This window comes from Hemicordylus capensis, chromosome 1 (assembly GCF_027244095.1).
Source record: "Hemicordylus capensis ecotype Gifberg chromosome 1, rHemCap1.1.pri, whole genome shotgun sequence".
NCBI classification, from domain to species: Eukaryota; Metazoa; Chordata; class Lepidosauria; order Squamata; family Cordylidae; genus Hemicordylus; species Hemicordylus capensis.
In genome coordinates, this window is record NC_069657.1 from 379,263,993 (window position 1) to 379,272,165 (window position 8,173).

Consider the following 8,173-nt stretch of genomic DNA (forward strand, 5'->3'; position numbering starts at 1 on the left):
GGGTTTTAAAACTGTTTTGAATGTTTTAACGGTTAATTGTTTTGTGGTGTTTTATAGTCTCTGTTTTAATTGTTAATTGGTTTTAATTGTTTTGTTTTAATGTTAACCTCCCTGGGCCATTTTTGGAAGGACAGTTTAGAAATAGAATAAATAAATAATAAATAAATAATGCCCAAATCAGGCTATTCTTCCCTAGAGATGTGTAGATTTTCCTTTTTCAAAAAGCATCCTTTTCCAAATATATGTCCCAAGATGTGAATGGCAATCTTCTTACACACTCATCCTCCAAATCATCCAGAGATTATGTTGGTTGTGGTAACTGAGCTAGATGTTTAATGTTGTAAAAAGGATACAGGAGACAACATTCAGAAGAGCACCTGGTGTTCTGACCTGTCCACACACACAGGAAGCCACAAAACACCAAGGGGCAACAGTGAAGATGCAGCAAGGCAGAACTGAGCTTCAGGACCTCTGATAACTTCAAGTGAGTAACTTGCTTCACAAAATCCAGAACTTGGCTGAGGCCTTGTAGGCCCAAACTACCCCACTCAAGCTTTGCCCCCTACCTTGAGAATCAAAAAGAGATAGCCCTTTGGCCTGGAGCCTCCCATTCCTTTCCCTTCCTATCAGTTCCTTCATGGCCTATTGCCAGAACTAACACACAGACACTGGGGAGCTCAAGCTTCCTGGAATTCCACTTCTTTGTGGGGCTGAAGATCTGGAGGTGCTGTCTCTGGGGGCTCCCATTACTTGACATTAGGAGAGGAGAGCTGGTCTTGTGGTAGCAAGCATGACTTGTCCCCATAGCTAAGCAGGGTCTTCCCTGGGTGCATATGAATGGGAGACTTGATGTGTGAGCACTGCAAGATATTCCCCTCAGGGGATGAAGCTGCTCTGGGAAGAGCAGAAGGTTTCAAGTTCCCTCCCTGGCTTCTCCAAGATAGGGCTGAGAGAGATTCCTGCCTGCAACTTTGGAGAAGCCGCTGCCAGTCTGTGAAGACAATACTGAGCTAGATAGACTAATGGTCTGGCTCAGTAAATGGCAGCTTCCTATGACCTGTTAGTCTTTTGGTTAACAGGTTCAGGCTCCAATCAAATTTTGTGACTTGGCCTAAGTCCAGTGCTGACCCTCTGACCCAACTGGTTGCTTTTTGTTGGGATCAGAAGCTGAGCTTCTGCTCAGGGTAGAGTAAAGGTCATGACAATTGAAAAACGTTCTGGAGTCACATGAGGCTGTTCTGCTGTTGAAGGTAAGCAAGTGTGGCCCTGTACACTGCCTGGATGGAAAGCCACTTGGGAACAAGATATAAGCCTTTCTCCTTGGAGAAAGAGCAGGAATGTAAGCATCAGAAATAAATCACAAAACATCATCATAAACAGAAGCTATGTTGTGCAACTGTGTCCTTTCTTCCTGAATCTCTTGCTTAGTGAACTCAAATCTCCCAGCATGCAGTGTCCCACTGCAGTCAGTGAAGCAAAGACACTCAGAAAGCAAGACTAATATGTCTGTCCAACACAGCCTCCATATCAAAATGGCGTCAAGAAAGCATATTTAGTTCTGAAGAGTGCTTCAAACTTGTGGCGATTCTAGATTTGTGGCAAAATATGCTAATATCTCTCTATGTTCAGAGACGGGGTGGATCCAGCAGGAAATTACAGGGGGTGCCACAGGAATATTTTTTTAAAATATCTTAAGAAAGACAGTGTCCTGTTGGGCACTCATCACCATCAAGCTCGTGATCTCTTGGAGAAATATCTGAGCATTTACAGAAAGAAGTAAAATCACCTTATTTATTGGTTATGCCAGAAACCAGATTACTTGTTTGAGGCAACATTAACCATGGGGGGGGGTGGGGCGGAAATCTGAACAGCCGTCTACATATATGACCTCTGGCTGGGTACAAGATATGAAACAATAAATTGCCAGCAAATGAATAGTCTCACAGCCTAGTAATACAAGTGGCTTCCTGCCTTCAACAGATGCTCAGAAGCTTCCAGCATTGTTCCTTGTGTGCCTAGCTGTGCTCATCTCTCACCTGCATGCTCAGTTGTTCCAGAGCCTTTTATTCCCTCACCCCAGGGGCGTAACTATAATAGGGCAAGGGGAGACAGTTGTCTGGGGGCCCACTGCCTTGGAGGGCCCCCCAGAGGCAAGTCACATGACTGGCTCCCCCAGCCACGCACCCGCCCGGGCTTCCTTCAGTTGTATTCCTCTTCTGAAATTGATGTGAGTGTTAAGACCTGGAGCTACCAGAACAGCAGGGCTCTCTCTAGTACCATTAAATGACTTGCACTGTCTACAATTTACAAAAGCTTTTAAAAAATAATTTAGGATGATGTTCTATTCAGCCTCATTTAAGATTTCTTTACTTCATGAGCTGAGCTTCAGCGAGGGAGGGCCCATTTTAAAATCTTGTCTCTGGGCCCACTCCAACCTTGCTACGCCCCTGCCTCACCCCACCGCACCCCTATTAGATTAGCTAATACAACCTTTGTGTATGTTACACCTTCCATATATACATCACCACCTTCCCGGCCTTATTCCACCTTCCAAATCATTTAGCCTTTGCTTTATTTGCCCCTTCACACATGCAGTATCCACCTATGCATGTCTTCTCAAAGACATGTTGAATCCAATGGGATTTATTTTTTGTACGTATGTATCGGGTGAGGGTCCCTATAATACAGTATGCTCCCTATTTAAATGTAGTTATTTCTTTCCCTCCATGCTTTTTGTTTCCTCTTAGAGGAAAATAAATAACTCAGAGATTCCTGGAAAGCAAGGAATTAAAGTGAATGTGGTTTGTACAGCACCAATGACACTTAAACAACTTTTAGTCAACTCTAGATTGTATGATAGGAGATGTGATGTACTGAAAGACCTGTGTGCCCTGAGAGGAAGGCAAGAAGGGAGGCACCCAGGCCGGGGGAAAGCATAGCATCGGGTCCCATAGAGGCCAGCTCTGGCCTGTTGGGGCAGACCCTCATCCACCCTTCCCAGGAGTACTGAGAGACTAGTGTGCCCTGAGAGGAAGGCAAGAAAGGAGGCACCCAGGCCAGGGAGCTCTTCTCCTCAGCTCCTGAAAAGACCAACAGCCTGAGATGTTTTATTACTCTTTTGTAATTTGCTTGTTCTAATATTGTATTAGAGGATGCCAGGAGACCCACTTTGCTCTTGTGGCGATGCCGATACGGTAAGTTTGCTTCTTGAAAGAAGTGACCAGTAACTTAAACTATTGCTCAGGATAATACATTAATATCCTTAATATAAAGATAATTAATATCCTTAATATAAGGATAATAAGGATATTGCTAAGGATAATACTTTGTCAAGGCAGGAAGGTGGTATAAAAATGTAACAAATAAATAAATAATAAATAAGATTATGAAATTTGTGAATAGGGGGAAGGGAATTGTGGAAAGCAAGGTGCAATATATAAAATTCACTGTTGAGGTTGCACTTCATTTTATTTTGGGGAATCCGGTAGACCACTGAAAGATCGATATAAAGAACATCTAGCAGATATGAGGCATGGTGCACAGAGAACGAAACCCTGGTCATTGCATATGAGGAAAAAGCATGAAGGCAAAATAGTGCCTACTTTGTTTCTACTTTGGGGATTGAAAGGAACCTACAAAGGAGGAAAATAAAGGAAGCATTTTTATAGAGAAATTGAGACCTGACATTAATGCACGTGAGGCACTGGCATAAGGTTTATTAGCCTATGAGAAGAATCAAGTGATTCTCTCTCCTCTCCTCTCCCACCACCCCGCTCATCAATTCTCTGCCGGTCATGGAACAGAGTGTTATCATGTCTAAGGAATTTAACTGCTGGGGAATGGAGGAGGGTTTTTTCCTGTGCTCATTTGTTTGCTTAACTGAGGATGCTGTGTTACACCAAAACGTTTTATTTATGTATACCAACATTTATTTATTTCCATTTTTGCACAATAAAGGGTCTTTTTGTTGAGAGGAGGAGTTATGATGTGCATTGCATCGCTGGCATATCAACATATTCAAAGATTTAAACCATTTAAACAAGGACTGTACTATATTATATGGACTTCGCCCTATACATAGAGAGCCAGCGTAGTATAGTAGGTAGAGTGCCGGACTAGGACCGGGGAGACCTGAGTTCAAATCCCCATTCAGCCATGAGACTTGTTGGGTGACTCTGGGCCAGTCACTTCTCTCTCAGCCTAACCTACATCACAGGGTCATTGTGGGCTCCTTGGAGGAAGAGTGGGATATAAATGTAAATATAATAATATAATTTACATGAGAGTAAATCCCATTGGACTCAATAGGGCAATTTTGAGTAGACATGCATAGGCGGATACTGCATGTTTGAAGGGTCAAATAAAGCAAAGGTTAAATGATTTGGAAGGTGGGATAAGGCCGGGAAGGTGGTGATGAGAATTTGGGCTAGTGTGGGTCAAACTTCCCCCTCCTCCCCTCCCCCACTTTTGCCTTGAGCAGAAGCAAACCAAAGAGTCCAGCACTGACTGACCCCACCCCACCACATCCTACAACCACAGTTCATCTTGCCTGGAGCAGCAGAGCTGAAGAAGAGTCCTCAAACGCTTAGACTGAGTAAAAGCACAGTGGAAGCATATGCCTGCCAATATGTCCCTACATTCCGGTGAATGTGAAAATAAGGACATGTTGGCAGCTATGGAAGTGGCAGCATGCAAGTAGGCAGGTAGGCAGGCAGGCAGGCACATGTGATCCAGCACACATGCATTCAGGTGCTGAGCTCTCTGCCTCACTCTGACTGGCAAATGGGAGAGAGGGAGGGGTGGAACAGAGAGCTTGATTGGTGGGCCACAGTGCTTTGTTGTTTTCTGAAGAAGGAGGTGGGAGAGAGCACTTGGCCACCAGGCATGATGAGTGGCCCAGAGCACGGGATTTCATTTGCACTGCCAATCAAGTCACAGGGGTGCCAGAGCACCCTGGCACCCCCTATTGGCTCCACCCCTGGACAGAGACTGATGGATGCAGTTACTTAGGAACATAGGATGGACCATGGTCTGGCCCCTCAAATTGTTTCACCCATTTCAACCCACAAGTGAACGTGGGAAGTCCTTCCACTCTGCCAACATGTGAGCCTGTTTGGACCACATACTCAAGCATCTGCCTGGCTGACAGCCGACACCCATCTCTGGTAATGGACCCAGAGGCGTATCTAGGGAAAATAGCGCCTAGGGCAAGCATTGAAATTGCGCCCCCCCCAACATCTGACACCCTGGTGCTACTCTGAAAGGGGCTTATATCTTCTGGCAATTAATTCCATTTGTTGATTATGTTTGAATGTGAATAAGAATGAAAACATTCTCTCTTTATTTTGACCCCTAATTCAGTTCTCTTTGAAAAAGCAAAAAAGTTGGATAAAGCGGAACAGTAATCAATAACTTTAATTGATTGAAAGCTGTACTGTTTTGCAAGAAGTTGGATAACTGGGGCTTACTGCTCTAGACTCCCTAATGACCTATAATGACCTATACATACATATTTATTTATAAATTGGGAGTGTGATTGCAGAGTATCAGAACAAATATTCTATAATGAATAGGCTGCTTTCTTTCTTATTTTTAAAGTAGCAATTCATTTTCATCAGCAGAAAACAATCATACTGTGAATACTTTTGCTATTAATACTTATTCTTCGGTGCATAAACAATCCCATTTGAAATTCTAGCTGGTTTTCTAGCTAATCTTTCAGTGGAAAGAAACTGATCTGCAGAAGAATGAAGGGTCAGTAAGTGGAATGCATTTCATCTGTTTGAAATAACTGCAAAACTCACAGCAGAGGAAGAAGAAGAGGTCCAACGCATGCCAAATCCCAGGGACTGGAAGTCAAAGGTGGCCACTAAAAAGGAGCAGAAAAACATACCCAAGAAGGCAGGGAGGGCTTGCTTGCTGGGGGGAAGCATGGCGGAAGAGAAGAAACCCCTCCCCACTTCAGCTTCCATTTGAGCGAAGGTGTGTGTGCGCGTGTGCCCCCTGAGGCAGGGGACACGTGCCAGAAAAGCAAACAAGGGAAAAGGCGATGCAGGCTCTTCCAGCCCGGGGGAAAGCGTGCCCGCCACGGGGCCTTCCCAGACAGTATTAAACCCTCCATTGAATCTCAGGCAAGTAATATTCCTACTCCACCACAACGCCTTTCCCACTAGCCAGAAACCTCTACTGCAAAACGCAGCTTTGCTGAGATAAGCGACGACTGCTGTCTGCAATAGTTCATCTGTTACCAGGTTGCTTTCTGGTGTGCTTTATTCCCTCTGGAGTTCCCTCTTTGCTGTCTGGGAAGCTCCATGTGGATATTAACCACCCCTCCCATCAGCGTCTTCTGTTCCCATGGAAACCAACTTAGGTTTTAGAAACTGCCCCCATTGAGCTACACAGACCACTCTCCTCTCCTCTGATTGAACATGCAGAAAGCAATCCACCTACCTACCCCTCTCTCTCATTGCAAGCCATTACTCAGACGCAAGCCCCTTCCAAAGCAGGAATCCAGGCAGGGAAGCTAGCCTTTGCATTGGGATTGGGAAGCCCCTCCCCTCCCCTCCCCCTCCTGCCTGGCTTCTCTAAAGCAGCTGCAATGGCTTCCCTGATTGAACAACACAGAGTTCCATCCCATCCTGTACAGCAGGAAAACATCCGCCCTTCTTGGCTGTTCATTGGCTAAAGCTCATATAATGCTCAGCTTTCTGGGAATTGTAGTTTGAACTTCAGGCTTGCCATGTGCACCTATAAAGTTAGAAAACCACAATTCCCAGTAGCCATTACTGCGAGGCGGGGACATCTAGCGTACCACCATGCCCCAGTGCCACCCTTCCCCTCCTTCTTGGCCCCAACAAACGACCCCCCCTGCCCATGCCCCCCCTGCTCAGGGTACTAGGAGCTCAGCGCCCCCCCACCCCGCAAGCACTTGCCGACATTGCTGATTCATTTCAGATGGAAAGCATCTATTTTCCCTTTCTCGGGAGAGAAAGGGAAATAGACGCTTTCAGGCAGGAAACGCTGCCTGAAGTGACACCGAAGACCTCACTACTCACTAGTAGCCTGGGCGGTGCACCGCACACATGTTCTCCAGATCGCAGCGAATGGGAGAGCGCCCGCCCGCCGGCTTCCAGACTCAGAGTGAGTCGCGCCTGCAGTGCGCAAGTGGGGGCGGGGTGGGTGAGCGAGCCAGCCGGCCGGCCAGCCAGCTGCCAGCCACAGCAGCGGTGAGCAGCAGCAGGCACCCGGGTGCCCGCGGGGATTAAAAGGGGGGGATAAAAAAATGATTTTCAAAAAAAAATTAATTGTGGTGGTTGGGGGCGGGGAGGGGCAGGCATTTTGCGCCCCCCTGCAATGGCGCCTAGGGCACGTGCCCTGCCTGCCCCCCCTGGTTCCGCGCATGAATGGACCTTCCATGAATTCTGCCAATCCCTTCCCTTTTCCTTCCCCCTCCCCTTTCCTCTCCAACAAAATTTGCCCTATTTCTTGACAGCCAGTCTGCTGGCTTATCATGTTTTCATTTTAAAATTCCCTTTCTATGTAAAAGAATCAAATGAATTCTGTCTGTGTTTCTTGCATCTTTCTCCATAATCGGCAACACAAATAAAGAATCTAAGCAAGGCTGTGTGCCAGACTCCTAGTGCGTGTGTTGGGCAGACTGCCTTAGGAGGCCTGGAGCACAACATAAGCCGCCTTATACCAAGTCTGACCATTGGTCCATCTAGCTCAGTATTGTCTGCACTGACTGGCAGCAGCTCTACAAGTTTCAGGCAGGAGTCTTTCCCTATCCCAGGCCTACCTGGATAGGCCAGGGATTGAACCTGGGACCTTATGCATATAAAGCATATGTTCTGCCACTGAACTGTATTCCCATCCCCTTGAGAAAGGGCTCTAAAAATGTACATCCAAAGATGCATACAGATGAGAAGTAAGCTTGTCCTTATCTCCTTGTACCACCTTTTCCTACTGGATTAAAATGACAAAAGCTTCATGTTAGAACAGGCTGATGGTTATGGAACTCCTCTACACTTAGTGGCTCAATGACAATTAAGGGGAATTTGTTGTGTAGGAGTGAGGGACAAGGGGATGCTGAGAAAGAAAGAAAAAGTTGCATTCAGCTATACTTTCTGTAACATCCATCCCATTTCATCTGCTCCCTGATAATGATGGCCAG

At 46.0% G+C, this 8,173-nt stretch overlaps 1 non-coding gene across 1 annotated transcript; it reads right to left on the bottom strand.

The window, feature by feature from the left end:
* Positions 1-7,799: 7,799 nt before the first annotated feature.
* TRNAI-UAU (transfer RNA isoleucine (anticodon UAU)) lies at positions 7,800-7,875 on the bottom strand. Its single transcript has one exon. It is a non-coding gene; the product is annotated as a tRNA-Ile (tRNA).
* Between the last annotated feature and the right edge of the window lie 298 nt (positions 7,876-8,173).